The sequence below is a fragment of the Glycine soja genome, chromosome 11 (genome assembly GCF_004193775.1).
Source record: "Glycine soja cultivar W05 chromosome 11, ASM419377v2, whole genome shotgun sequence".
NCBI classification, from domain to species: Eukaryota; Viridiplantae; Streptophyta; class Magnoliopsida; order Fabales; family Fabaceae; genus Glycine; species Glycine soja.
In genome coordinates, this window is record NC_041012.1 from 31,620,634 (window position 1) to 31,635,146 (window position 14,513).

Below are 14,513 nucleotides of genomic sequence, written 5' to 3' on the forward strand. Positions count from 1 at the left end.
CTAAGTGGTTAAAAAATTAAGAAAGATAACAATAAAGTAGCAATAACAGGCTCTTCAAAACCCTCAGGATAGTTAGATTTCATTATATGAAGATATTAATGTAATAACAGGCTAGCAATTCAGTGATACTTCTCCTATTTTTTTCAAGCATATCAATTTATATGTTCTTATAAAATCTAAACATACTCTAAGAATCATAGATTCAGAATCATGTGACATTAACACGCAACTTCAAGTGTCAAAAATGAAAAAGTTAAAAAAATGAAGAGCATTAAGTCAAAAAAATAATTCCAATAGTGTTGGGAGGTACCTGAATAACTTCATCTAGTAGAATAACTTCATCTAGTAGATTAACATTCAGTACACTTGGAATGAGACCATTACCAATTCCTTAGATTTGGTGATCACCTGAATATGTACAAAATAGTCATGACTATTTTACTAAATAAAGAATTCTAGAATTCCAGAAAAATTGAAATAAAATATTCTAAAATACTAAAAAGCTTTCCTTTATTACGTAATCCACCAAATAAAATATTTGAAAATATTAAAATCTTACACGTCAACATATTTAAAAAATTTACTTATAAATATGGTCAATAAATAAGTATAAAAAAACAGTTATTAAAATGATCAACCTTACAAATTTTCATATTTCAAAAAAAATAATCTTTGATCAAACAACATTAAAAAAAATTTATTTTTTTTACTATGATTCATACTATACAAATTCTTAACCCGACACCATTTTGACAATTAAATTCAAAAAATAAGTCAAAGATAATTATTTAATTGATATCATTAAATATATCTTAATTGCTATTTTTTTCTCCAAAACTATTCCTATCAAAAAATCTAACCAACATGGTGAATATATGTGTGCAAATGGTGAAGTAATTATTGCAGGGTGATCATCCCATTTCTAAAGATAGGCCAGGCCAAGGTTACCAAATCAAAATTCAAATGATAATGAAAAATAACTTTAAAAACATGAATTGTGAAGCTAATTTTTTAATCAAGAATCATATAATTTGTATTGAATAGTAATATTCAATGATAATGAAAATTTTAAATATATCACATAGAGGATATGTAGTGTTCAATGCAAACACGTATGAATAGTACTCTGCCATGGTACAGTGGTCTAGTATCTATGGCTTAGGCTTAGACATGAAGTTGGCTTAGGCTAAGAACGCAGTGTCATAATCATCCTTGACAAGTTCATAATCACCATCACCCAAATGGATAAAAACTTTCATCACAGGAGGGATAAAAGCAATTTTAGAAATTAAAAAGAATGAAGAACACAGTAAACAAACTTACCTTTGATCGGCATGGCATACTGAAAACAATACCTTCAGCTATTCCATAAGGATTTCCGTTCCTATATACCTGGTATTGCAATTGGCAACTTTGTGATTGAATAGTAACTCAACAAATAAGAAAATAAAAAGACATCAAATGTATAAATGAAAGCTGGACATGCTTAAATTTGCAAGAAAAACAAAAAAGCCAAGACAAAATATAATTAAAGAACTAAAAATAAATAAAAAAATTCACGAACTAAAAACAATTTTTAAAAAAGTTTAAGGAATAAATCCAAAGAAATATTATATGGTTCCTGGTCATATAATCTAGAGTTACAAGGTCTTAGTTAATATTTGTCTAAGACATATTATATTTTAATCTATGTATCATAAAAATTAATAAGAGAGAAGTTTCACATTGTGCTTCTTTTTATCTGCCATATTAGTTGCATGCAACTTGCAAATAAGAGAAAAATTACAAGTCTGCAAACCTACTCATACTCCTCTGGCATGTTTTTCTTGATTTCTGCATATGCCATACCATCACACACCCCTGCGTTTATCTCATCAAGTGCACGCCATTGTATCTAACATATAGATAGTAAGTCAAAATGTGTACATTTGTCAACCTATTTCTCGTGAAATAAATAACATGACTGTACACAACCATAAACTTAAGTATGACACTAACCTTGGGAAATCCAATAATTGGAGTGGCTGTCAGAATTGTTCGTTGCAGTGTACTAGTCCATATCTAGACAAGAAGTTACAAATATCACAAATCATCATTCCCTTTAATACTTGCTTATACATGCTGTTTAGCAAATTCACTATAAATGATATATAATCATTGGCACTGGATCACAGTTCAACATAAATGTTATATGCAGATTTAGAAGACAATGCCTAAGCCATAAGTGTAAAAAGATAGTTTTCAAGCGTTAACTTTGTTTGAGCATTGAATTTCAAGGGAAAAGGCAGAGTTTGAATCTATACAATAGATAATGCTTACAGAAGCAGCCCATTCTGATTTGAGACGCTTTCCAACAAACTTGGCAAGCTTCTTTGAATAAAGTTCTCCAGCCTCACTGTTATAACAAATTGCATAGTGTTCTAGGTATTCAGCCAAATATTGAAAATGATTCTAATGCCACATATCACATTAGAAAAGAGAGTAATGAAGCAAGAATTCAAGGATAGAGAAGTTAGAACTATTACACCATTTCAACCTTGCAACAAAGTCCTTGAATTTATTATCTAACTACCTTTGTCTTCCCTCAGAAACCAATTGTACCAGATACAAACTCTTCTCATCGTGCACTACATCCTACAACCTGCATTCCACACATACACCAATGATAGTGAGGAAATGACTAAGAGACAAATAACATTAGGACAACAATGTATGAACTAAATGAAGCAACATAATTAAAGGAACTAAAGTCAACAAGTTTTCTTGGCCATTCAATCCTAATTGGCATACATAACACCCCACAAGCATGTTTTTAGTAGACCTTATAAAACAGTGTAAACAGAATTATGTCCCTTGGGAGTATTATGCTGGGACACTGGAAAACATAGGGACATTAAGTATGGTATTTTTTTCTTTACATAAACAGCCAGACTCAAAAATGATAATGTTAAAAAATTATTGATGCATCCAAATGTCACATACACGAACAATTCACAGCTGCAGGGTTTGTCAGACAATATAATAGAACCAAAAAACAACACAAAATGAACACCATGTCGAGACACCGAGGCTCACACCGAACATTAAATCTTCCAAATTTTCTAATTTCTATAACTATGTCCATATAATATTCTTTCTCAGCACATGAATTGCACAAACCAACACATTCTTCAGATATACTATATACCTAACAATGTTCTTGTGCTGCATTTCTTTCAAGAGAGAAATCTCGTGAATGGCGGTGCTGGGAACCCCCTCATCCTCCTGCTCGAGGCGAATCTTCTTCAACGCGATGGTCTCGTTGGTGACGCGGTCGCGACCCTATCTTCTCAACCTTTTCGTACTGCAAAAATTCACAAAACGCACACATACGCTGAGTAAAGGGAAAGAATCGAAACTCAAAAGTGAAACTGAAGCTTCAAAATGCAATGTGTTTTACTAACCTATTCCATCAAAGAAGCTCTTTGAGTTCCAACAATCACCGGAGAGAAAAGAGGAAAAGTAGATGACTGAAGAGGAAGATGACAATCTGGGAAGTTAGGAGTTACAGTGAGCCTCGCAGATTTTGAAGATCCCGTTCTTGAACTTGCTACTAACTCTGTGAAATCATTTCGGATACCGGCAATTACATCTTCTTCTTCTTCGTTGTTGGTGAGCACGGAGAAATCCTCTTTGACGCCGCACGCGGTGGGACTGGGGGTGGATGCGGAATCGGGTTTCTTCAGAGGTGATTTTAGGTCACAGTCATTGTCGTCGTATAACTGTTGATGCAGCACAGTAGAAAGAACTCAGCTTCGAGGTTGTGACCTTGCTTAGGGTTCAGAACGCGTATAACTTTTTTTTTCTAAACTAACAACGACGTTTTCTAATGACACTCGTCTTAGAATAAAGTCTTCGAATTACAAAAATGCCATCGTGGCCTACCTACAAAGACGGGTGGCATAGACCGTTATAATTATATTGACGTTAATTACAAAAATGTCACCGACGCACATTCTAAGACGGTTCCAGAGAACCGCCTTAGAATGTGCGTCGTAAAAACAGATTTTTTTAGTAGTGTGTTTCAGATAATATTTTTTTATTATTCAATAATTTTTTATTTTTAAAACACTATTTAAAATATTTTAAAGATAAAAAATAAAAAAAAATAAATTTTACACAACGCTAAATTTTTCAAAGAGGGATGTGGTGGTGATGAGCTGAGAAGGGAGAATGGGTTGCAGACATGACAAAGGAGGCTTCAGTGCTGGCAATAGAAAGAGGACTCCTTTGGTTTGCAGGGTTTCTTGGTCTTGTGGAGGCCATACGATGGTGACCATTATTATGGCCTCTATCACCTCTCCTCCTTGGTCCTTTCTCAGCCCAATTGAGCTCAACATGCTTCAATGTACTTGGATACCTCAGACCGCAACACCCTGCCATCCCTGCTCTTTCTATGTACCTGTGTCAAATTAAAACAACCATATCCCACAAATAATTTATATTCCAAGATTAATTTAAAGCTAGCTATGTACACAAAGAGCCTAGAATATATAACTTACATTTCAAGATTAATTTGAAGCTAGCTAAGTATTTTTGAGTCTGTTAATTTGAATCCAAGGTTCGAAATATTTTTAAGAGTTTCTCTACTGAAACAAAATTTATATTTTTAGTAAAAAAAAACTCTCAAAAACACTTCTAACTTATAATCAAACACGTTTAAAAATTAACAACATATATATCTCACCTTTGATGAACGTGTTGTATAATAAAAAAAAAATTAAAGGCAAATTATAATATTATTAGAAGGGCATAAATCAGCATACCAATTTCAAACATAAAAGCACATTCAGATGCCACAACAATACAACTAAGCTGAGAAACACAAACTGAACACCAATTGGCAAAGGAGAATGAACCATCAACCAAAGAATTTAATTTTAATATATTGTTGAAGACCTATAGACTTTTACATTGTCGACCAACTAGTTAAACGTAACATTTCATAATTAGATGAAAATGTAACATTATATTCTAATTAAATTCTAAAAAAATTGAATTACACTGCCTATCTAATTTCTTCTAGGTTTAAAAAATATATAACTGGCATTAATCATAGTTAATCTCGCGTGATGACTAATGAGTATGTCACATTTTTCTTCATGTTCTATATGTGTTTGATTAAGACCAATTTTGGCTTGGACGTATGCATAATTTCTTTACTAATTGTCTACACAACAGCATTGTTGTTTTCTTGTGGGGACAAGAGACGGCAAACAAACGCAAATGCCGTTTCATGACTCATGTAGAAACAATTATCTAATAACCAAAGTCTGTTAGAGGTTTATAACTAAAATCCAACATGCATGACAGGATAGATGTTTTTAAATTAAACTAGCACTAATCTGTCATGGTTGTAAATGCTTGGAATTTTTCCCTAAACAATATGAACCGGTAGGGTTGCCACGAGTAGTTAACTTGAATGAGAAATGTAGTTAATTGATGACAATTTTGTTTTTCTTTTCAGATTTTGAAGGTACATGCTTAAATTCTCTTATACACCAATTACATCATGTACAAAGGAAATTTTCATAAAAAAATGCTAGCAAACACATTTTAATTTCTAACGTATTTTTAATTATCAAATGTGTAGATTTTACTTAACAAAAAGTGAGACTTACTAAAGAATAAGTGGAATCAGGGGATGATTTTTTTTTTTTAAAAAAAATTATATGTAGAATTTAACTTTTCTATTAAAAAATTGTACCTTCTCACTTAAAACACTGGATTAGGAAATCATTACCTTTGGCTGAATCTCAATCCAAGGCACTCCATACACTTTCTTCCTTCTGTCAAATCTCCCATGCCTATTTCTACACATTGCCTGCAATAAACCCTGCCACATACCTGCATGCCCCAGAAATATCATTCAACTATCATAAAAGTTGTGAAATTAAGTTAAACTTTACTTAATTATACAGTCCCTTCTTATATACATTACCATTATTGAAAGATTGAAATAATGTAATAATAATTTTGTAACTTGTAATGTACTAATAACATCGCCCTTACTCTCAATATGCATGAATAAAAATGAAATTATAAATCTTTTCATTTAATTTCAAGCTATGGAATTGTAACTTTGTAAGTAGTATTATAGAAAGACATACCAGACATCTAGTCCTGAAAAGATAAACATAGTCACTGCAAATGGTGCAAATCTTAGAGTGAGGAATCCCCGGCCGCCTTCGTCAACCAGAACCTCCTTTTCTGGAAGCAAAACTCTCACCGCTCTTCATACCATCATAGCTCATGCTATACTCACCAGCCCTACTTGGTACACCACCACTTGCATGGCTAAAACGACCCCATGGTGACTCACCACCACCTCTATGACCAAATTCCTGATGATGATGATGGTGATGACTGTAGTTTTTTTCATGGTGGTGATGGTTGTGATTGGATGCCCCCAAGCCTTTTTTGATGTCAAGACTAGGCACTGTAGAAAGAGAAGGTGATGGTACCTTTGTAGAGTTGCTAATTATACCTCCTTGATCAGAAACGCGTTCATTAGTGGCCATTGTGTTGTTTGATGAATTCACATTGGCTAGGTCTTGAAAGGTAAGGTTAACAGATTCATCTGGGATTCCTTGGTAAAGTTCTTCAAGTAGTTGAACTTGCTGTTTTGGCTTTGCCTGCAGATCAGTTTTCGTGTGATCATCACCACCCATTTGAGTTCTGAGGGTAATTGAAATTATGATGCTTTAGTTATTGAGCTTATGTGACAGACATATTTAAGGCCAATGTGATGGGAAGGTAAAAGTTGTAGCAGGCTTGTTAATTACGTCCATTTAAATAAAGACCACCATATGTAGCCAAAGTTTGCAAGGCCGGTTGAAAATTAAGATACAAGTCACACTCCTCCTTAATCACTTTCTATTTTTAGTTGTGTTGTCACATGAATATTCAATGATTAGCCGAACGTAATTTGACTAACTTTGAATCAAGCGATTTAAATGTCAAAAGAAAATTTTTGTCTTTCTATTGGATATGGACTCTCAATTTACTTAAAGGAGCCACTTGTTTGAAGGTGAAAATAAAAGGAATACAAAACAACTTCAAAACAAATAATTTCAGCTAACTAATTTGGGCTCTTATCTTTACCCCATTGGCTAACCAATTTCAGCCAACATATTTTGAATGGCAACAATTTCAAATTTATTAAAATCTACAAAATCACATGTAAGACTAATTAAATAAGAAATGAAACCACATTAGAAATATTAAATTTTACAAGTTTTAGATTTTATTTAATGAGTCTAACGAATGATATTATAAATTTAATAAATTTTAACTAATAATAATGTGTTAAAAAAATGTTGTTGCATATTATTATGTTAATCACACTCCTTAATCCTTAAATTAAAATTGGTCGATCACTTCATAGAGTTTTTGTCATAAAGTAAGATTCTTTTTTTTTTGAATTATTACAATCTTGCTATATACATTATTGTGAATATGTGAAATCTAGTATAAATTCTACAAAAATCTTATATAGAGACAATTTTTCATCTCTAATACCCATTCTTTCTATCTCTTAGCTATTCAGAGACAGACTTTGGGACAAAAACAAAGTTGTCGCGTATTGGGAGTCTTTGAATATTTAGAGTCGGACCATTAATCTGCGTCTTTTATTAGACACGGACAATTCTGTCTCTGTGAAATAGAATCAGTCTCAGAAATCAAATAAGAAAATGTTGTTGGGATTATAATAAACCATATAAAATATCATATGAACAACAAATACATTATGTCAAATTATCGAGAAGGATTTAAGAAATACTTGAATTCATAATGATTGATCAAACAAACGCAGCGAAATCTTGACAATGGTCATGAACAATTGGTGTAATGACCTTTCTCAATCAAATCACCTTATTTCTTATCGGTCTGTTGTTTTCTCTTCAGATGGGAAGAGGAGAAACCATTTCTTGATTTGGTGTGTTAAGGACCATAATTGTGCCTCAGGTTTTAAACATATTAGGATTTTCATTATCCTCTAATGGGTCAAACTGATTTTCGCTCATTAAACCCATATCAATTTTCTATTGGCAGCCTAATAGACTTACTAAATTAGATCACTTATATTAAGTGCATCTAAATGTAAATAACAAATATAAATGATAATATAATATGCAGCCCATATTAATTAATTAGGAATCATAAAATTCTTAACAATCTCCCACTTGAGTTTCATATTAAATTTAGACATTTATACCACAAAACTTTTTAAGTGTGCAATCGTATGTTATTTACTTTAAAACTTTCCTTTAAAAAATTTGGTCCATCTCATATAACAATAAGGACTCATTGTGGTTTTCATGACAACCTAAAATGACTAAGCCACAATAACCATCATTATCACTCATACTTGATGATATAGATCAAATATGGATAAGTGACATGGAAATTAATTACATGCAATGTGATCTTAATCATATTTATTTTCAAATTGTCCAAACTTTATTCTTTATAGAGATTAATCCTAATGCAACATATAAATATTGCACACAAAACAAGCTCGGAATATAATGAAAAACATCAACTTTATTTTTGCAGAAAATTCAAACAATACAAATATATGAAAAACATAGGATACCAAACCTTTAGTATGTGGGTCAGGTAGCATGGAATCAGTTTCTGTGTGTTTTATGGAAATCTGCCTATTCTGAACTTTTTCCTTAACAATCAAAAACTTGATGTCAATAAATTTTGACTTGGTTGTACTTCTATTGTTGTTTGAATATTGAACTACAAACTTATTATCACAATAAATCCTCAATGGTCTTTGAATGCCATCAACCACACGCAAACTAGTGACAAATTTTCGCAGTCATATCCCATGGTTGGATGCCTCAAAATAAGCAACAAACTCTACAACCATGGTCAAAGAAGTTATGAGAGCCTGTTTAGCAAACTTCCAAGAGATAGCTCCTTCAGCCAACATATATATGTATCCAGATGTATAGTGTTTCTTGTCTTGAGATCCAGCAAAATCAAAGTCTGAGTACCCATTGATCTCTAAATTCTCAGACTCATGATAAATAAGCATGTACCATTTTGTTCTATTCAAGTAACGCATCACGCATTTTGTTGCCTTCTAGTGCTGCATTCTAGGATCACTCAAGTATCTTCCCAAAACTCCTACGACAAAAAAAGCTATGTTGGGACAAGTACAAACTTGAGAGTACATCAAACTTCCTACTGCTGAAGAATAGTGAATCTTTTATATCTCAGTTCTTTCAAGGTCATTATTGGGGCATTGTTTGAGATTGAATTTATCTACTTTAGCTATTGGGGTATCTCCTGGTTTACTATTTTATATGCTAAATCTATCTAGGACCTTATCAATATAGTTCTCATGTGACAACCTTAGGATACCTTAAGATTGATCTCCTAGTATCTTGATACCTAACACAAAAGAGGCTTTCCCAAGATCTTTCATTTCAAAAAATTTCATTAGAAATCTCTTGGTCTCTTGCAAGAAGCCTATATCATTGCTAGCAAGTAGTATATTATAGACATATAATACCAAGAATATGTATATAATCCAACTGAACTTATGATATACACAATCATCAACTGCATTTGCCTCAATATCATATGAGGTAATGACTTGATGGAACTTATAATACCATTGACAGGGAGCCTGTTTGAGACCATAGAAGGATTTCTTCAGTTTGCACACCATAAACTTTGAGTCACCTGACACAAAGTTTTTTGGTTGCACCATATAAATCGTTTATTCAATGTCACCATTTAGAAATACAGTCTTGATATCCATCTGATGCAGCTCTAGATCAAAATGAGCTATCAGTGCCATTATTATTCTAAAAGAATCCTCTGAAGATACTAGAGAAAAGGTCTTTATAGTCGATGCCTTCCTTTTGAGTGAAGCCTTTAGCGACTAGGTGAGCTTCATATCTTCAAATATTAGCCTTTGAATCCTTCTTGGTTTTAAATATCCATTTACAACTAATAGGTTTCATACCTTCAGGCAATTCAATGAGATCCCAAAGGTTGTTGTCTTGCATAGACTTCATTTCATCCTTCATGACATCAATCTAATTTTGAGAGTTAGAACCACATAGCTTGGCAGAAGTTGATTGGATCTTCCTCTGTTAAACCAACACCATTCTCGTATTCTGAGAGAAAGATAATATAATCATTTGGGATTTCACTTCTCCTCTCTCTAATGGATCTTCTTAATGGCACTTCTTGAGGTTGCTCTGTGGGTATTTGAGGGAGACCCTCATTGTTGTCTTGTTCTAGGACAATGTCATCAATAATAGTTTGAACATTTTTTCTATTACCAGAGTTGTGTCTTGAGCATTAATAGGTGTTCGACCAGAATACTTGTTTACTCCCTCTTCCAAATTGGTATTACTTGTTTTTATATGGGAGTGGTCTTACCGGCAAGCGCACCGGGTCACCAAGTAAAATAATTAAAACGGAATGAACTGAGTATCAAACACAGGGAACTTGTTAATTTAGCAAAGTTTTGTTAAGTAAGCAAGCATTTGCAAACAAAAATTAATGATTGTGAATTAAAGCTAAAGTATGTTCTATCCTAAGTAAAAGCAATAAACGAGAACAAGTAAGTGTGGAAACAAATATCTAAAGGTGTTGGGTCCTCTTACTGAGTAAGTTGATGTAATTAAAGATGTTTTTCTAATTAAAGATGTTCCTGTGTTCTATGCTGAGGACAAAAATACCAAACACCGATTCCTCCAGAGTTTGGACTAATTTAAATCAAACTTCATTCGCAGATCCCTCTTGTTGAACTTAGCCTAATTTAAACAGCATTATACTCACAACATAATAAAGAAAACTAAAACCCTGCACACTATCCCTAGCAATGCAATTATTTAGTCCCTGCTCTATCAAGTTCTAAGGAAACAGTACATTTCCCAATGCTAAAGTCCCTAACAGCACACACAAATGGGTGATCAAGCCACAAGCATGCATACAATAAACATAGATAGAAGCAGTGAACACATAAAATAACCTTAATTAGATATGAAAAAGAGTTTACATCAACTACTCAATAAGAATCCCCAACTGAGGGTTTTAGCCTTTCATGGCAAGGAAGCTCCTTTTACACTGAAGAAGAGGAATCAAGAGAAATTGCTTGCTTACAAAGGAGTGGGGATGTCTCCTCCACCTCTAGGAATCTCACAATCACTCAAAAACTCACTAATCTCCCTAAAATATGAAAACTTGGCCCCTTGCTCTACTCTACACTCTCTGAAATTCACTATCTTTAGGCCTTTAAGTAGTGAACAATTCTCTTGGCTCTCTCAATTCTGTGCAAATCAGGCTTAAAAAGGGCTTCCTGGTCTCGACGTTGCGCCTAGCGCCATTCTCGCGCTTAGCGCGAGTAAGTGAATTTGAGCTTAGCGCCAATCTCGCGCTAAGCCTGGAAAGCGATAGACGACTCGCTTAGCAAGCTGATAATGCGCTAAGCGCGTGCTTGCGTAGCAGATGTCTTTCCAGATTCCCCTTTACTCTCTAAGCGCGCTGGTGCTGGGCTTAGCCATTTATGCGTGCTAAGCGCATTGAGCTTGCGTAGTGCGATGACTCGTTTGGCACTTCATCATAATAGCTCATTTTTGTTTGAAATTAAAGAAAATTTAACATTAATTCCATGTAAAAAGGCTTCTACTGAGCAGACTTCAAAACAAAGCAATTTTATTTACAATCCTACCAAAAAGAACCATAAATTGGGAGATTTATATACATTTTGGAAAAATTTTCTATACAAAAGTTAGTCGTAAACAACGACTAACAATAGGTATGAGAACTTGATCACTATAAATAACAGGTTTTCAAAGACAACATTCCTTATGTTCTCTTCCCTCCCAAACTCAACTTCCTTAAGAAATCTTGCATTTCCCATCTTGAAAAAGGATCTTGAAGTGGGATTGTAAAACTTATAGCCCTAAGGGTATTCAGTATAGCCAACAAAATAACAATTAATTGTTCTTGAATCTAGTTTTCTTTCATGTAGCCTATAAGGTCGTGCCACAATTGGACAACCCAAAATGTGCAAGCGTTTAATGCTTGGCCTTTTGCCAGTCTAAAGTTCATAAGGGGTTTTGTTAGATACTTTACTTGATACCCTATTAAGGATGTAAACTATAGTCTTTAAGGCTTCTCTCCAAAGCGACTCTGGAAAAAGAATGATTAATCATACTCCTAACCATATCCTTAAGAGTTCAATTTGTTCATTCTGCTATACCATTCATGCTAGGTTTGCCTGACATTGTGTATTGCGGAACAATTCTACACTCTTTTAGGAAAAGCGCAAAAGGCCCTGGACATTGTTTTCCTGATCTGTCATATCTGCCATAGTACTCACCACCACGGTCAGATTTGATAGCCTTAATTTTCTTTCCAAGTTGAAGTTCAACTTAAGCCTTAAAGGTCTTAAAAATGTCTAGGGATTAGGACTTCTCATGTATCAAATATACGTAACCATATCTAGAGCAGTCATTTATGAAAGTAATGAAATATTGTTGTCCATTCCAAGAAGTCGTAGGGAAAGGACCACAAATATTCGTATGTATTAGTTCTAAGACGTCCTTAGCTCTTTCGGCATCTAATTTTCTTATGTTTGTTCGTTTTTCCTTTATGCACTCAACATAAACTTCAAAGTCTGATAAATCGAAGGGATCAAGAATTTCATCCCACACAAGTCTCTAAATTCTCTATTTAGATATATGACCTAAGGACTGTGCCATAAGGTGGCTCAATTCTCATTCAATTTTTGTTTTGTACCATCTGAACTTGTTTGTAGCATTTCATTATAGGAACTAACAACATCAAGCATGTAAAGATTATCAATTAAAGAACTAGAACCAACAATATTTGAATTTTGGTAGAGACTAACTTTATTATTTCTAAAAGAAAATGAAAATCCAAATTTGTCCAAACTAGAAATAGAAATCAAGTTCCGCCTAAAAGACGGTACAACAAAAGTCTCAAATAAATCCAAATAAAATTTAGTCTTCAACAACAATCTGAAAGTTCCAATAGCCTCTACTACAACCTTTTTTTCATCTCCCACAAAGATGAATCTTTCATCATCACTTGGCGGTCGACTTTATAGGCAACCCTGTAAAGACATACTTATGTGAGTAGTAGCACCAGAATCCATCCACCAAATATCCTTAGGTACAAAAGCCAAATTAACTTCGAGACAAACTAAAGTAAGAAATTTATCTTTCTTTACATGCCAACTAGCATACTGGACACCCTTTCTTCATGTGCTCCGACTTCTTGCAAAAGTAGCAGGTAAATTCCCCAACCCTATTTTGTTTCCTTTGCTGAGAAGACCCTTCCACAACATCCTTAATCTTCTTCCTTTTCTTATTTTGATAGGTTAGAGTCAAGTAAGCACTCTTAGTCCTATCTCTTTGTAGTCTCTCTTCCTCTTGAACACAGTGAGATATAAGCTTATTGAGGGACCATACCATTTGTCCTTATGAGTATCATAACTCACTTTGAACTGCCCAAAGTGTGTAGGAAGTGAGATCAAAACCAATTGCTAGAGCATGTCTTCACCAAGCTCTAACTTAAGTGACTTAAGTTTCGATGCAAGATTAGACATTTCCATAATGTACTCCTTGATGTTTTCTTTGCCCTTGTACTTCATGGAGATGAGTTTAACCAAAAGGTTACTCGTCTCTCCGCCTTTTCATTTTTGGAAAAGTATTGCTCAATTTCCTCAATAAATTTATTTGCACTTTGACCTTTAGAAATAGAGCCTCGAAATGCTTCTCTATAATAGAATGCTTCTTGATCATAAGACACATTTAGTTGCACCAATCCCATTTCTTAAGTTTCCCCTCATTAGAGTTTTTCGGAGTGGAAATGGATCATGATGTCCTCAGTGACAAGTCCAAATCCATACATCCAAGAAAAATTTCTACGACTTCCTTTCAGACCTTAAAGGTAGTCTTATTCAACATTAGGATAGAATTCACTTGAGCATATACATTTGCAGCACTAACAATTTAACTAAATAGAGAACACAAAATTAATAACATGCTCATATATATATATATATATATATATATATATATATATATATATATATAGATGTGTGTGTGTGTGTATGTGTGTGTGTGTGTGTGTAACAAGACGTGTAAAGATCTTGCATAACAGACTCATCACAAGATAACTAGCACAACATTAATTCCTAGTCTTTGTACAGAGAAATTAATTTTTAATTGATACTCTCAACGAAATGATCAAATGTTGATAATTAGTTCTATCAAATAATAGTCTTTCTTTTGACCGACTATTATTCATATAAAAATCTATGTAATTTCATCACATGTATGTTATTATTTGGTCAAATTGTGTCTTCTTTGGATTGAACGTAATTTGCATAAATATTCCCATACAAAAATCTATGTAATTTCAATTTTCACAATAGAGATTACTTTGACAATATATTGGGTCAGTCA

General features: G+C 33.5%; 1 long non-coding RNA gene and 1 pseudogene across 1 annotated transcript; both read right to left on the reverse strand.

Moving 5' to 3' along the window:
• Nucleotides 1-1,200: 1,200 nt before the first annotated feature.
• On the reverse strand, nt 1,201-2,494 carry LOC114374873. Its single transcript, XR_003658644.1, has 3 exons — nt 2,320-2,494; nt 1,999-2,061; nt 1,201-1,894 (listed from the first exon to the last, which is right to left on the reverse strand). It is a non-coding gene; the product is annotated as an uncharacterized LOC114374873 (long non-coding RNA).
• Nucleotides 2,495-4,146: 1,652 nt separating this feature from the next.
• Nucleotides 4,147-6,710, reverse strand: LOC114373176 (annotated as a pseudogene).
• Nucleotides 6,711-14,513: the final 7,803 nt, after the last annotated feature.